We start from the raw sequence: 16,971 nt of genomic DNA, 5'->3' as shown, positions 1-16,971 counted from the left end.
GCCAATATCGACCCTGGGGTGCCTCTGACAAGTATCCGATTTTCACCACGCCGTTCGGTAGGAGTGCACCTTCTTTTCCTCTAGGGGCCTCTTCACCAATGCCCCCTTGTCAGCAAGCTGCATCTGCTTCACCCCAATCTCCCCAGGCAACAGAGGCCGCAGCGTCACAATGGTGGAATCCGACTCACCCCGTTCAGTCCCAGACACCTTGCGCCTTCCCTGTGCGCGACACTGATCGCGTACAAAGGTGGGTTGCCCAAGGAGCAGCAGCGGCGACACCAAAATGGCGCCCAGGTCTCAATAGGCCAGGTCGTAGGCACGCAGCCCGTTCCGAAAGGTTGCGGCCTGGGGATACTGAATTTGGCCGCTCGGCCGGCCACAAACACCATCAGTCGCCGTGTCCCACACAGCGCAATGTCCCCCTGCTGTGTCTGCCGGAAAATCACTGAGCTCCATTCAGGCCCGGGGGCGAACACCACGAACTGCCGCAGTCCCCTGTGCGTTCTCTCCCCTCGGTCTCCACTGATGCAGCCCCTAGCTCTAGCCTCGCACTTAGGGCACCCCTCCGACGTGAGGTAGGTCAGGCTCCGGGTCCCAGGCGCGGGTCTCCCCCCGCTCTGCCAGTTCAGGAGCAGTGCGGCCTACAATCCACTGCGCTACCCAACTTGCGCACACTGCAGGCTTCAATCCCTGAGCTCCAAGCCCACCATCCAGGGCCTCCGGGTTCCGCAGCCACTGCTCCGACGCCTCAGGGTGACACCATCCACTGTGCTATGATGCTTCCGCGGGGCTCCCCCCGTTCGCCCCGGGTTCCGCTCCTCACCGTGTGGGGTTTGTAATCTACAGCCGCTCCGGCAGTGCCAGCTGGGTTTTGTCCTCCTCTGCACGACAGCCGCGCCACGGCCGGAGGGTCCACGAGGCTTCACCGGCCTCAGGCTCCAGAGGGAGGCGTTAGGCCCCAGTCTCCGCCGGCCGCAGGAGCCGCCGCGCCCCTCGTCCGTGCCACCTCACCCTCCAGCCTTTCACTTCTCCGGCTGTCTCGGCCCACTGCCCTTCCTCTCATGCCTCCCCGCAGCGCCGGGTCCGCAGCGGTCTTCGCATGATGTCTGGGCCCAGAACAACGCCCGACTCCCCTCAGCGGTGCTCAGTTACTTCATTGGCCGCCGGGCCTCAGGGCATTTTTCGTGCCTCTCCGCCACGGGCCTCGCTGCCTCCGCCCGTCGTCGATCTCCGTTGCCACATCCCCAAGCTGGGTTCCGCTGGGCTCCACAGGCTCCCCGCTGTGTCCCCACACCAGCTCCTTACAGCGCGGGCGCGGAAAACACCTCTGTATGGTAAATTGCAGGATAATTAGGGGTCTAAAGACGGAGCTCTACTCGGGCGCGTCCGCCATGTTAGCTGTCTAGCCATGCCCCCTCCATGTCAACGGCATCCTTGACAGCAACATAGCACTTCGCAGCTCCTCTGAACCACGGCTGCGCAACGCATCCTCGATGCAGGATCTTGCAGCACTCCGCAACTAGGATTTAGGGTACTTTGTTCAGCAGGCCTAACTTGGTAACTGCATCAGGCCTACATTCCATTGTGGTCAGCCTGCACTTGTGACTTCATCCCGGTCCTGCATGATGAGATAACCACTGGCTGCGCTTTGAGCTTCTAGGCACTATTTTTCTTTAAAACTTTAAAATTGCATATCTTTGGTACTACTGATGGGATTTTTGTTTGTTTTGGTATCAAAATAATTTATTCCCTTTTACTCTATTTTTCTCAATTGGTGTGGGAATTTTCTTGCGTTCTGTTTCCACTTTAATACCATTTGAAGTGCTGCATAAATACCTTATACATTGCCTCTAAGTTGAGCCTGAATGTGTTTGTGCCAAGCTACCAGAGATTTAAGCACAGGTTAATTTGGGGTTTGTTTATGTTTCACCCTGACAGAGATTGTAGTTGCTGCTTGAGTAGGGTTTCACCCCATCTCAACCAGTAACACAATTTCTAATAATATTCATTGCTTGATTGGGAGGCCATGTAGGGTTTTTAAGATGAGTGAGATGTTCAGTGGCATCTAGAACCAATAACAAGTATGGCTGCAGCATTTTGCACCATTTGTAGCTTTATTTCATACTGGTATATTGATTAAATTGCTAAGCCAAGATTTCACTATGGCATTAACTTCAGGAATATGATATTGTAAGTTAATTTAGGTCAGATGTTTCCTCAAAACTTTAATTTGCCTGAAAGAAGCATGGCTGTGATGGATACCTGGTTTTCCATTGAGTGGTCTTTATCAATATGGGTACCTAAGTTGCGGATAACTTTGGCATAAGGCAGAGGAGAGATTCCACTTATTGATGCAATTCTTGCTGTTAGACCAATTCGGTTTCAGAAGAGTCTTTGAGTATATTTTGAACTGGACATTTACTGGAAGAGGTGGCCTGATCAGTAGAAAGCATGAACCTCTACTTCATGTCACCTGCATACATATAGACATTTACGCCCTTCGTATTTAGAAGGTAAGCAAGGGGTAGCATGCAAGATGTTAAATTAGTGATGATAGGGTTCAAATCACTGGGGAACACCTCATATATCATATATTGCTTTGCACCTGAAAGGTGGTCAAATAAGTTTGTCAGAAACATTTCCAAAGTTTGAGAACCGGGCCTTCAGTGCTAATATTCATCATTCTGCATAAAAGGCTGGTGTGACTGATGATGTAGAAAGCCTCTTAGAATTCTAGAAGGACCCTGACCTCGACATCACCACTACTGACCAGTCTACAGGGATCATCTAAAATCAAGGTGACAACTAGTTCAATACTGTGGCCTGAAACCTGCTGGAAAGTTATTGCTTTCAACAAATGTTTGTACTGAACTGGTAAAAACAAAACCCTTTTTCAGGCAACAATGAGTTCAGATTAAAGTTATTTGGGATCATCCACAGACAAGGCATGCTCTTTTAATAGTGGTTTGACTACAACTGTTTCACTTATTATAGTAATCTCACTTAGGTTTAGGGAACAGAAAAACAAGTTACTGAGTCAGAAGAAAAGAAGAGCTCTTGCATTATGTAGGACTGGCAGATATTGGAAGAAGAGCATAAAGGCCTGGGCAGTGGATGGGATGGTAAGTACATCTTTGGTGTGTACCTTCTTGAGTTGAGTCAATTCACAATTTCTTGAGGGGATGTAATCTGTGGTGTTGCTTAGACGAGGTTGGTTAACTGCATTTTGTTTAATCTGATGCCTGATCACATGGATCTCAGTTAAAAAGAGCAAGGAAAGTTAAATGCAAAGGTCTTGTGAAGAATCGACTAAACAAGAAGAATCAACCCCATGAAAAGTTAAGGGGGAGAACTTGAAATACTCTGAAGATTTCTGTTATCAAACTGTTGGATTAGAAAATACGTGTTCAATAATAGTTTTGTTTTGTTTGTTTCCTGTGTTTTCTGTTTCTATACTGTCAAGGCTGCAGAGGACTGCAGTATTAACTCATGGTAGTAGCTGAGACTCAACTACCCTTTTCATCTGCGTCTTTCAAGATTGAGAAATGCAAGAAAACCCGGCAATACATCTAGAATGTGGTTTCTATTATAAATATACAATGTTCCCTACAGTGTAGTTGCAGCAAATACAGCTGATGAGGGTGCACAATACACTGTAGAGCTACAATCGATCCAGCTCGCAATGTCCGATGCCCTTCAGTGAAGGCAGCAGAATCATAAAATAGATCAGAAAATAGAATACCAGTGGCAGCAGGGATGAAGGGCTCGTAATACATTTTACAATTTATTATTATTTTTTGTAATGTTTTTATTGGAATTTTCTGCAATCAACACATCAGGCATGTAAACACGTCAAGAAACCAAAGGTACATGGGACTAAATGTACAATCAACAGTTCCGTATCCATAGATATGCAATGAACAGGCAACAGTCAGATGGTACACCAGTACATATTCTGTTACCCATTGCGGGGGCTGTGTGGGTCGGGCCTGTTCTTCTCTGTCTCCTATGCAATACCATAGTATCTCATCCAGGGGCACCATATTTTGGTAAACTTCCTCGGACACTCTCTGGCCTTGCATGTGACTTTTTCAGCTGCCATATAGAGGTCCATCGCACTTTTCCATTCCTGCAGCGTGGGAGGATCTGGTGTGCCCCAGTGTTTGACTACATCTTACTTTGCCACTATGAGGCCCATTTTACTAAATAGAAGTTTGACTCTAGGAATATTTACCTCCGTAGGGATACCCAACAGGATGTATTTAGAGTCTGTAAGTAACCTTTCTCCCAGCACTCTGTTGAGTTATTCTATTGTACTGTTACAGGTTGGTTAATGCTAAATGCTGGGCTACTCCCATAAAGTGTGTATTAATGACCCTCTCTCTGCCTCACAGCAGAGGCACCTGGCGGAATCATCCCCGTCAAACCTATGCAAGCGGGCCCTGTCATAATAAACCCTATGGAGGATTTTAAATTGGATCAGTCTAAGTATGGATTTAATTGCAACTTCCCTGGGGTGCATTAGGGCTTTATCCCAATCTAGACCCTCAAGATCTCCCACTTCATTTTCCCAATGTGCCCTTAGTTTTATCAGGGAGTCGGCCTGTTATTGGTGATTGTTTTTATATGTCCACAACACTGCCTTCTCTGCAATTTCCCCCAAGAGCAAGCTCCCCTTTAGTAGTGCATATTCCGGCATGTTTTCAATATTGCTTCCCTCAGCTGTCCTGGCATGATGAAGCTGAAGGTATTTGTAATGTGTTGTCGTGTTGAATTGATAGACTCTTTGGAGAGTGCTAAAGGAGAGCAATGCACCACCCTCAATGATGTTCCCAGTTTAGAAATCTCAAGGATATTCCAAGTCTTAAACCCCTGCAACTTCAGGTGTGTTCCCACCCATAGGGGGGTATCTCAGGTGACTTGCATGCCCCACTTCATCCACCTTTCCACTCCTTTCCATGCATCTATAGTCAACTTGATTGCGGACAGTAGCTTCTTCAAACTTTTCTCACCATAAAGATAGTATATATACGAGTGAGTTTAAAATTGGATCCTTTCTAGCGTATATGTAGGATGGTCTCCAGGTGCGTGACCCTGATCATTAATGTCAATTAAATGGGCCACCCTATAGTAAGCTTTTAAATCTGGAAGTAATACATAAAACAATTGGTCCTCACAATTAGGACTAGTTAAATTAATTAACAAATCCTATATCCATACGACTGAGCCACAGCCCACCATCCCATGGACTGGGGTCATTACTGAATCAATCAGAGGGAAGAGTGTTGGAAGTAAAGAAGTACCAAAATGAATAATACACAACTTTAGGTACACGTCTTCTTTATTGGCCATCCACTCTCCTCACTGGAGATTCTTATCAACATTCTATCATAAGCTTCACTATGGACAGTACCAACATGGATCAGAGAACGGGGGTGTATGGAATGAACCAACTGGTTGTAACACATCTCCCTTCCTTATAATGAGTATCGACAAGGTATATAGACAGGAACAAATAACAACATAAAAGCTCCCAAGAATATACTGACGTGGTCCTGCAAGGAAAAGGTTATGGCTGCACTTTTACAATGTGGTCAAAACTCCACCATTGACCATTTTCAAACTGTACAACATTTTTTAACACTTTAACAATCTTACTGGGGGAATAGAACTTGCTGATGTCAGATCCTAACTTGATGTTCCTTCTGGCTTGCGCCGTGTCCCCCACTTCCCACTTTTGAGACTTCACACCATGTTTTTTATCGTACCACTGTTTGTACATAGCTTGATGTTGTTTGACTTTCTCACCTGCCTCCTCCCAATCTACCTCCCTGACATCACCCCCTTTTAACCAACAGGGGTAAACTTGGTACTAGGCTCCCTTCCACGTAAAGACACGAAAGGAGAGACCCCAGTAGTTTTATTGGGCGCCGTGTGATAGGCCCACAGACATTCTCTTAAACAATTATCAACATCTTGTCCATTGACAACGGCTAGCTGGATATTCTCTTTGATGACCCTGTTAGCTCTCTCCACCATGCCATTAGCTTTGGGACAGTAGAGAGCAGTGGTCTCGTGTTTAATTCCAGAGATCTCTAGAAAACTCTGCATTTCCTCAGAGGTGAATTGCACCCCATTGTCAGTAACTAATGTGGAAGGCAACCCTTCTTCACAAAACACTTCTTTCAAGAATTGTACTACTGCTCTGGTGTTGACGTTGTGCACAAATTTTTGTTTCACCCAGTGAGAAGTGTAGTCAACCAGAACCAACATGAATTTTTTTTGTACACCTAGCATTTGCATTGGACCAATGATGTCTAAAGCCAATTTGGTCCAAGGCTTGGTCGGGACATCTACTGGAGAAAGAGGCGCTTTGTGTATAGTTTTAGACTTGTCACTCTTGGCACAAGCTCCACATTCTTTCACAGCTTCCTCAGCCATGCTGTCCATTTTGGGAAACCAGAAATTCATTCTCACTCTAGCTTTGGTGGCACTACGCCCAAGGTGGCCTTCGTGCGCCAAGTCGATGACTCTCTTCCGCAATTCCCTGGGTGGAATTATTCTGTTATTCCGGTACACTTTTCCTCCGATGGTACTTAATTCGTTCCGTACTTCCCAGAATTCTTCCAGTTCCTCACCCACATCTCTTTTCTTATTCGGCCATCCACCTTTGATCTGCTCCATTAACACCTTGAGTTCTTTGTCATTTCTCATATTGTCTTCCCACTCTTTCTCTGTGATGGCAGGAAAATTCGTCATCATTATAGGGCTGTCTAGAGCCTCCTCAGGTCCTTCTTCCTCAGGCAGCGGTGATCTCGAGAGGAAATCAGCAATAGTATTCTCTTTGCCTGGCACATGTTCAACCTTGAAATTATAGTGTTCTAATCCTAGAATCCACCTGCTGATACGTGGGGTACAGTTTTCCAGGCCTCTCACTGAAAGTACATATATAAGAGGCTTGTGATCCGTTCGAATTGTGAACCTCATCCCCCATAGAAAAAATTTAAAATGTCTGACCGCCCAAAAACATGCCAGGGCTTCTCGTTCAATTACAGAATAGTTCTTCTCCGGGGAAGAAAGGCTCCTGGACGCATAGGCAATCACTTTTTCTTCACTCCCATCCTTCTGCACTAAAGTGGCACCCAACCCATAGTTTGATGCATCTGTTGCAAGAATGGTTTTTTTTGTAGGGTCAAAAGTACCAAGTGCTGGTGAGTTGATTACATCTTCCTTTAATGCGTTAGCTACAGCCTCTTGTTCTTCACTCCAGACAAAATCCTTGTCTTTTTTTAACATTTCCCTCATTGGTTCACACTTTGTTGCGAAATTGTCCACATACTTCGACATGTATTCCATGAGCCCTAAGAAAGATTTAAGTTCTTCTTTATTTCGTGGACTCGGAGCTTCCTTCACAGCACGAATTAAACTCCCTTTAGGTCTGAAGCCTTGTTCTGTAATGGAATGACCCAAGTATTCAACTTGTTTCACCTTGATCCTGCACTTTTCTTTTTTTACAGTAAGCCCTGCATCCATGAGTTTTCTGAACACCTGCCTTAGGACACTATCATGTTCTTCAGAGTCTTTACCATAAACTAAAATGTCATCTTGAAAGCACATGGTGTGCTCTACTCCTTCAAGGATCTTCTGCATGGCTCTTTGGAAAATGGCTGCTGCTGATGCAAGCCCAAACGGCATTCTTTTGAACATGAAAGCTCCGAACGGCGTAATAAACGCCGTGAGTGGCCTTGAATCCGGATGTAATTCTATCTGGTGGTACGCCATGGACAAATCAATAACACTGAAATATTTAGCAGGGCCCATGGTACTTAGCATCTCATTTATAACTGGCAAAGGATATCTCTCCACCCAGATACAGTCATTTAAGCTGCGCAAATCCACACAGAGGCGGATCCCTTCCCCATTGGATTTGGCCGCAAGGACAATAGGGGCCAACCACTCAGAACAACTCACTGGCTGAATTATATCCAAATCACACAGCTTGCGCAACTCATTTTCTAGTGGTTCTTTCAATTTGAGGGGTACGGTGCGCAGAGCATGCACCACAGGTTTGGCGGTAGATTTTAGCTTGATCCTATGCTGGAAGTTGTGCAGACAACCTAGCTCCTCTTTGAAAAGTGGATAGAACTCGTCACAAATCTTTTCACTTCCTGGAAAATTTGCAGTAAGCAAGACTTGTTCTGGACTATTGGGGTCTAAAATGATTCCCAACTCTTTCTGGTGAACCCACCCCAACAGATTTGAACCAGACTTGACTACATATATTGTCCCATAAGTTTTCCTATCTTTAAATTGAATCCGCACCTCCTTCATTCCTAGCATGGGTATATTGCCCTTATTGTAACCTGAAGGGGAAATATCAGGGTTCTTAAGGTCAGTCATCTTATTACCCTCCATGGAAACATAATCATCCTTATTAATCAAAGTGAAAGGAGAACAAGAATCAGCAAACATTTCAATGCATTGATCATCAATTAATACATCACATTTAGGGTAAATGAAATTTACAGTGTCATCAATATCCTTTACTTGCAAAATAAACTTCTCCATTTTCTGTTCAATACATTTTACTTCTCTATTTGTACCCCTTTCAGTTCCTCTTTCATTTTCTTTTGAGTCTAACTCACGTAAGACTCAAAAAGCTTCACCCATTCCTTCCAACTTATCTCGGGTTCTCCTATGTCATTTAAGAATGGCGGGGGTTGATTCATACTTGCAGCTGCCATGGTTAACCTAATCTCTAGTACTAATGTTAATATACACTCTGGAATAACTACAATCCAAGGAAATGGACACGGTCCCTAAATAGTTCACAAACTGTAGTGGGCCTCAAACAGGAGTATTGTTCAGTAATTTTCTGTTGCAGCGCGTTCACAAACTGTAGAGGCCCTCAAACAGGAGTATTGTTCAGTAATTTTCTGTTGAAGCGCTTACTGTGATCACAAACACATAGACTTACTTCATGACCAAGTTCTGAGGCGTCTCCTGTGATCTAAAACAGCCTCACAGTGTTGAAATGGGCTTTCTAACCAAAGACAGGCACTTCCACATATTCCTTACTTCATATAAGGAAACGTTTTCTACACGAACCCACAGAAACACTCTGCCATGACCAGATAATAGTGTCAGGAAACTGACAGGAAATGGGCGGTGAAATTCCACTGAGCATACGCAAGGCTGAAACACTGCTTCCACAGTCACGCTCCTGGATTAACCTGCGCCGGAAGGAAAGGCGGGTCGATTTCACATGGGGCGCTGCAGAGCTGAGACACTACCTTGCCGGCAAATCTCCAGACGCGCCCTCACTGGAAGATGATGAAAGGAATATTTTCAACTGCAGCTCCGTGGTATATGCGTAGCTCGGGGCAGGAATCACACACCAGCCATAAGCAAAAGCGGCCAGGCTGGGATTAAACTAGAACCAAAGCGGACCTCCACCGAGCTGTAGCGGAGATCACTGGAAAGTGCTCTGACCTGTCGACGATGTACAGCTGACTTCACCACATGTCAAGCCGACGACCAGGATGCGAGGTGTTAACCGTCCTGAAATCCTGCGCTTCTCAGGTATAAAAACTCCTTCACTTCTTCAGTTTTTTTCCTCTCTGTAGAGCACCAATGCCAACGATATTAATACAGGTACGCTTCCGTGTTGAGAGAGCACTCAAAGGGGAGATGGCCTCACTGCCCCCTGCGCAGGTCCGTCGCCAGTGTTGGAAGTAAAGAAGTACCAAAATGAATAATACACAACTTTAGGTACACGTCTTCTTTATTGGCCATCCACTCTCCTCACTGGAGATTCTTATCAACATTCTATCATAAGCTTCACTATGGACAGTACCAACATGGATCAGAGAACGGGGGTGTATGGAATGAACCAACTGGTTGTAACAAAGAGTACATACAAAAAACATCACACAAAACAACGCAATTGAATAAACTTTCTTCAACTGTATTTCCAAACAGCAGTACAAATACAGAATTTACGTACATAGGGTTGCTGCAAACGTGCTAAGAAAAAGTGCTCACGAAAAAGTGTGTAGACAAAAATAGATAACACACGTGCTAAGAAAAAGTGCTCACGAAAAAATGTGTAGACAAAAATAGATAACACAACATATTCAATCTCATTCAAATTTAAGCCTCTCTGTACAATCACATTAAGCCAATTTAAATTTGTTACACTATACAGAGGTACGTGCTCTAATAAAACAATTCCTTTTTGTGGATTCTCTCTTCCATCCAGGCTACAATGAAAATTTCGACGTTTTGACCCGAACAATAGGGCAAGACCAGTTGAGACCTTAAATGAGGGTCTTCTTCAGGACAAAATAGTGCAATGAGTTCAACCTGGGTTCCTGCACCGACCAATCAGTGGATCAAATCTATGAGTTCTGAAAACAGCGAAGGCCAGCTGGCTTTTCATCGATAGGGGCAGATCCCTTAAATCAAAAGTCAAAAGATGTGTGGTACAAATCCAAACAAGGAAAGAGACAAGCAGACAGCTTCAAACGAAGTCCATACAAAACCAAAGATATAATCTGTAGACGGCAAAATCAGAAGAGCCACTTGTGAACTAATTAAACCATGAACCGGGCAATTATCCTGCAGAATCCTGATTAAACGGAATAATATTTGTGTAGCTGAGTCCACAAATATTCCCAACAAGGAGCTCTGTGGAGCACATACTCACAACTGACTGGGAAAAGATTGTTTTTCAGCCATTTTCTTGGTGGAAAGGGCACACCGATCTCTGGCCCTCAGGCCGGTCCCAGGGACACCACAGTATAGTAAGACCACTGAACTACAGGGATCGAGACAGCACGCTTCATAAAGCCAGGGAGCTGCAGGAGCTACACTACGAGGGTCTGGTGGTGTCCCTGTATCCAGACTTCACGCAGCATGTGCAAGAAGCAAGACGGCTCTTTGCACCAGCCAAGAGGAAACGTTGTGAGCTGCAACTGGACTCTAGCATCCTGTATCCTGCTTAGCTGCACGTCATAGTCAATGGACAAACACACATTTTCACTGATCTCCCCCAAGTAATGCAATTCATTAAGCGCAGGAACCCCAACCGTGCTAAGAATAGCCCTAGGTCGGGCAGCCAGGACAAGGCATTATAGGAGGATGAACAACACAGCAGAGACTGAGTTACCCCTAAGATATAGCTCTGTAGGGCGGTGGGACGACCCCTCCTGCTAGGTACTTATGCCCGTGATGGATGGCTGAGCTGGGGTTGGCGGAAACTATTGAAAACTCTGTTGATCCAAACTTAACTTCAGGGTCAGTGCAAAGTGTGCTCCTTGCAAAAACAATGTACGGTTTTGTGTGAATTATGGGACGCAATGTATTTGTCCTTTGTTCTTTTAACTGAGATTACTACCCTTGGTTCTGAGTCTTCGGCTGTGTGGGATGGGGTCCGGGCATGCCCAAATGCATAGCTGGTAAGGATTCTCCTTAAACTTTGAGCTATACTTGTCACAACTACATGCTTGTAGGCTGGAGTATGCTAGATATCTGCCTCACTTTGTGAACCACATAGGGAGAGTGTTGATTTAGTAATCAAGTCCCCATTTCCTAGTTTTGTGGGCAGTTTGTGGGAGGGAAAGGGTGGTCCTTGAATCGGTTGACTGCAAGGAGATGGGCTACAGCTGGAGTCTGATTGAAAGAAAACCACAGGACAGAGAAGGCTGGAGAGCTCTGGCTGATGGCCTATGCCCCAAGAAGGGTAGCAGGCATAAGTAAAATAAGTATGTGACAATATCAAAGATTAATCCGCTTGAAAAATTAGTCATGAAAACTGGACAAAGTATTTTCAAAAAAATTATAGATCTCAAGTTAACTGCACCAGCTATGAAGAGAGCAACCACTGAACAAGTATAACGACATGGTAGCATCTGCAGATACATTAAATCTGATTTGACCTGCCTAAAGTTACATTTCTTAAGTAACAGAATAAGATATCGCTTTCCAAGCCATTTATAAATACTACAAAACATGATGAAGTGCACAGTGTCTTAAGGAGATGTAAAATTATAATGACAAAGGCTGAGAGAAGAAACGTGACCAGACTTTGCGAACACAAAGAAAATGCCACACATTCACCAAGTCTATAAAAAGTGGAGTCTGCTATTTACCACAAAAGACAAGTAAGATTCCATCAAGGATAGAGTTTTTAGAAGAATAAAAAAACTGACAACTTATTCAATTCCACTTCTTTTCCAAGGATTGATCTACACATTAACATGGTCATTCTGGTCAAATGCCATTGGTTTGACAATTTAATCTAGTTTTAAAAAAAATTGAAAAACACAGGTCCGGACAACCGATTTCAACAAAGGTGGACCTGATGTAGTAGTTGAGCCGGGGGAAATTTTAATGCCGAGTTCAAACTGGACAGTCTTAAATAATAAGCCTTGTGACTACAGTCTCCAGCTTAATCCTGATAATGAGCCATAGTAAAAGAGGGCGTAATGTGATGAGGTAAACAATATATGCCTGGCCCAGCTCTTCATGCTAGATATATGAAGAGCAACAATAAGGCACTGAAAGGAGAGGGCTAAAGTAACTATGTTCGACAGTGTGCAAGTAGGGAGATTTAGTATAGCCTGAGCTATCAGACCCCTTTGATGCAATAGCCCCACGAGTAGTTTAGTAGATTTTGATCATGGCTTCAACATTCTTATCATTTAGTCTTGAAACAAAAATCAAGAACTGCTAAGATGGTTCTACAAATAATTGTCTTCTGCTAACATATAAACAAGTCCAGTTATTGGAAGAATAAAAAAGTACCCCTAAATAAGGAAAGGATTGAATCTGGCAGATGTAATTTTTCTTGATTTTAAACATTCTTGAATTCGTAGATTTGGGACCTGTAATCATATGTGATTCTGTAAAATCAGTACTTACCTCCAAACTATCCATAAATGGAAGAAATAGTAATTGTTGGAGGTGATTGGTCGGTCTAGAAACTAAGACAGCATCATCACCATTAAGTAATGCTGGAATAAGACGGTGGCCGGCTACCGGCATGTGCTTCATGCATAAAATTAATGTGTTTTCCAACTGGTTTATATACAAAGTATAAATACAAACAGCCAGAAAATTGGCGGACCTCACTTTGTAAGATAAAAAATGGAGTGCAATCTCCCCCAGGCCCGTATCGGACTCTGGCTTTAAGATACGAATTAAGGTCACACACAAATTTACATTGTTGAGATCTACCTGTAGTGAGGTCATAATGGACCAAAGTTTGCTGTGATTCACACAATCAAAAGCCAAACTAAGGTCCATAAAGGTCGAATGTATTTAAGCCTGTTTAGGTAAAGTGTATGTATTAATAGTAAGATGTAGATTCAAACATTGGTCGATTGTACCAAGCCCTAAACCAAGATCAGGCTATAACAATGAGGGTTCTTTTACTGCCCTTTTTTGTTCTTTTTTTTCAAACAATTTTTATTGATATTTCGTTTATCATTACAATGACAGCCTTCATCTTACGGTGTACAGACATAGATGAAATATTGTACCTACAATATTTCTGCTATTTATACATATCAGAGACTTGTCCATCTAAAGCAGTGGGTCTAATGGATCAGCCATAGCATATCCAATAATCATTGTGTGGAAAAGTGTGTTCATTCACTAATGTCTGACTCAGTTTACTCCCCAAAGGAGGACTCTTGGTCACAACAGCTGTGTTTAAGATTGTGGTAAGAAGCTGTGCCAAAAGGGTGGGAATACGCTTAAATAAATCTGTTGGGTCCCATCTGGTTGCGATTCTTGGCAGTTCTCCAAGTATCGTGCCCAGCACTTCCTCATAGGAAAAAGAGATACGAGAGACAATCTGATGTAAGATGGTAATTAATAGGTAGGTCAGCCAGGTATCACAATCAATGCAGAACCCAAACATCAGGTTGAATACAAGAGCCAAAAAGAGGGAAAGTCATTGGCCTCCGAAAACAAAGTATTTATCATCCACCAAAAGGCCCTACTATCTTGTAGTGTACAAGCCTGATCTAATCCTTAGTAGCCACCTTCCTCTCTTTGATGACATTCATATAGCTAGATAAGCAGAGAGCCACTTTGGCACTCGATGTAGGTGACTTTTTTGAGCCAAGTCTAACGCTAAGCGATGGAACATGCATGATTGAATCACTTAGGAGTGTTGTTTGACTTAAAATATGGTCAAGAGCTTTTTGTATGAAAGCAAATTGAGTTGAAAGTGTAAAGTGCCACATAGGGCGAGTATTTCAAACCAAGACAACTATAAAATCAGAAGACAACCTACAACTTAAACCTTACAAGTGTCGTCAGACATGAAGTTGGCTCGGAGTATTCTCCGAACCTAATCTTGAATTACTGCCTACCTCCTATAACAATGATCCTGATGTTGTACAGAAGGGCATTGGTTTTGGGAAAATGGTGGCAGTTAAGATCACTAAAAACACTAGTTCTTACTTTAAATTACTCAACAAATGAACAGAGGGGGCAGAAATAAAATATAATTAGTAATGAATGGACGACACCTTCCAATAAATTAGGGGCATATATCCACCCACAGATTAATGGAAAATATAATTGAAATGTATTTATTAAATCATACACTAGTCCCATCTTGGAGGGGTAGTTAAATATGCAGCGTACAATCAGTTATAGAATCCCGAGGTGCGTCATAAAGTTAACGATCTTTCTCACACAATTGCATATTCAAATGAACCCTGGGCGGGTAACTCTGCTCCGCCAGTAGAGTTTGCGGAGATTTGCCTACTCCGCGCTCCGTTGTGAACGCGGAGGTAGGGAAAACTTTGCCTCCGTGGCATAGCGGAGTTAGCCTCTTCCTCCCCCCTCCCAAATTTTTTAAAAATTTAAAAAGAAGCCACTTACCTGTGTGCCTGCTGCCTCTCATGCCTGGCCGCTTTCCTTCCTGCTCCTTGCATCCTTCTGTAATTAAAAAAACACTACATTGTACGTCTTGCAAACGCGCAAGACGTACAACGTAGTGTTTGTTTGTGAATGCATGCCATGATGTGGCCCCAGATCTGAACGGTGTGCCACAAAATAAACAAGCATTTGCAATTCAATAGGACTCACAGTTACGCAAGACCTATTGAATTGTAAATGGTAGTGAGCACTGACAACGGGACGGTGGGTGGGTGGGTGGACAAAAGAGAGTGGGGGCAGCTTGTCTCCCATACTCTACTACCGCAGTCTCGTAGAGCGAGCAGCGCATGCGCACTGCCACTAAAGCACAACCTCAAAAGGAATGGGCCACATTAATTGACCTAGAAATAATAAAAAAATATTTTTTTAAAAGGCACACCAGGCTAGAAAAATACAAACAGAGATGTTGCCTTTTTGGTGGAATTCAGGATGCTGATACTGAGCAGAAAAAACACAACTGCAGCCAAGGGGCAGATCGAAAAAGATGCAAACCAGAGACACAGAAAAAAGCTGGAAAGAGAGACAAAGAGGACAAGGGCAAAGAAAACCTAAAGATGGTGGCAACATAAAACAAAAAGAGCAACAAAGAATGAAATAGGTGTTACTGGAGACTAATACAGTATTTAATTTGACTACTAGAACAATAGAGGAAACTTAAATCCAAATATTAACTCTAAGACAGTCATACTGTTCAGAAATATCTTTTGACAAACGAACAAGGAAAGGCCTATTTCGATGCATTAGAAGATCAAAGATTTTGAAGTTCTATACATTACACAATAATCCAAGGGTACCTGTAGATAATGTTCGGATCTCTATCGTTAATATATCTAACTTTGACAATCTATAGGCAGTGCCCTCCTTAGAATATAATCACAAGAATATAACTTTTGATGAGATAGAGGGGCTAGTGCTCAATGATCAAAGCCACAGTCCCTTATACCACAAACTATATTTCTTTCCCAAATGCCCTCTGACAACATACACATTTTCCACATTTTCCACTAGCAGGTAACAGTGGAGCTCAAGAGCCTGCACGCTACAATTATGCAATCTGACAGGGGAGGTAATGCTATACTTTGTCATGAGCAAAATGTATTTTAGAGTTTGAAAGACAATTGAATGATGCCACTTGTTAAACATTTTTAAAATTATTAAATTTGTCTTGAAATGACTGACAAAGGATATTACATACATTTTAAAAATAAAACTTGAAAAGTTATGTGATTGGTCTAAAAGATCTGTAAGGACTATAAGGTCCTAAAGGGACTATTAGAGAGAGATGGATATGCTTATTTAGGAAATGATATCCTAGAATTTACTCCTCAATCCCCCAAAAATAAAGTAGACCCATGAGGTAAACCATTAATATCTGCACAGAATAGCCTATTTGAAAAGAACTCCTTCTATGTTGATTACCTTTTAAAGCCTTAAGTACAAAGTCTACCCTTTCTTTTTTGTGTGGGATACTAAAGTGTTTTTCTGGGGAAAAGTGTATGATATCAAAGTGGTAAAATAGTTTCCAATGTAATATACTGGACGTACCAACATTATATACAAGGATAAAACATGAGGATGGGCTGAGAGTCCTTAAGCTTTTTTACAATATAGATGCATTAATGTTTTGCACCATACAAATATGATCTTAGAAATAGCAGACTGGTGCCTGAAAGAACATATTTTTCTATTTGCTGCCACCTTTACAGACACCTACAGGAAAATGCGATGGACACCTGATTCACCCCAGCTACGCAATTTAGGTCATGGTCTGACGGGAGGAGCAGGTGTCTGGAGTGAGCCCCTGACAAGGTGCACCAAACATTTGATCTTGACGCTAGGATATATTGATAAACTATTCAAAATATTAATGTTTTCTGAAGAACTTTTAAGACAGTTCATTAAGGTTCTGAATTAAAATGATCTCAATATTATCCTTACAGGGAAGATCAATGAGAAATTGGTGGGTTGACTGGATGCTAAGTTATCTAGTTTTAATTATGATATAGAGACAAC

This window comes from Lissotriton helveticus, chromosome 3_1 (genome assembly GCF_964261635.1).
Source record: "Lissotriton helveticus chromosome 3_1, aLisHel1.1, whole genome shotgun sequence".
In the NCBI taxonomy this organism is placed as follows: Eukaryota; Metazoa; Chordata; class Amphibia; order Caudata; family Salamandridae; genus Lissotriton; species Lissotriton helveticus.
This window is presented reverse-complemented; position numbering follows the sequence as displayed.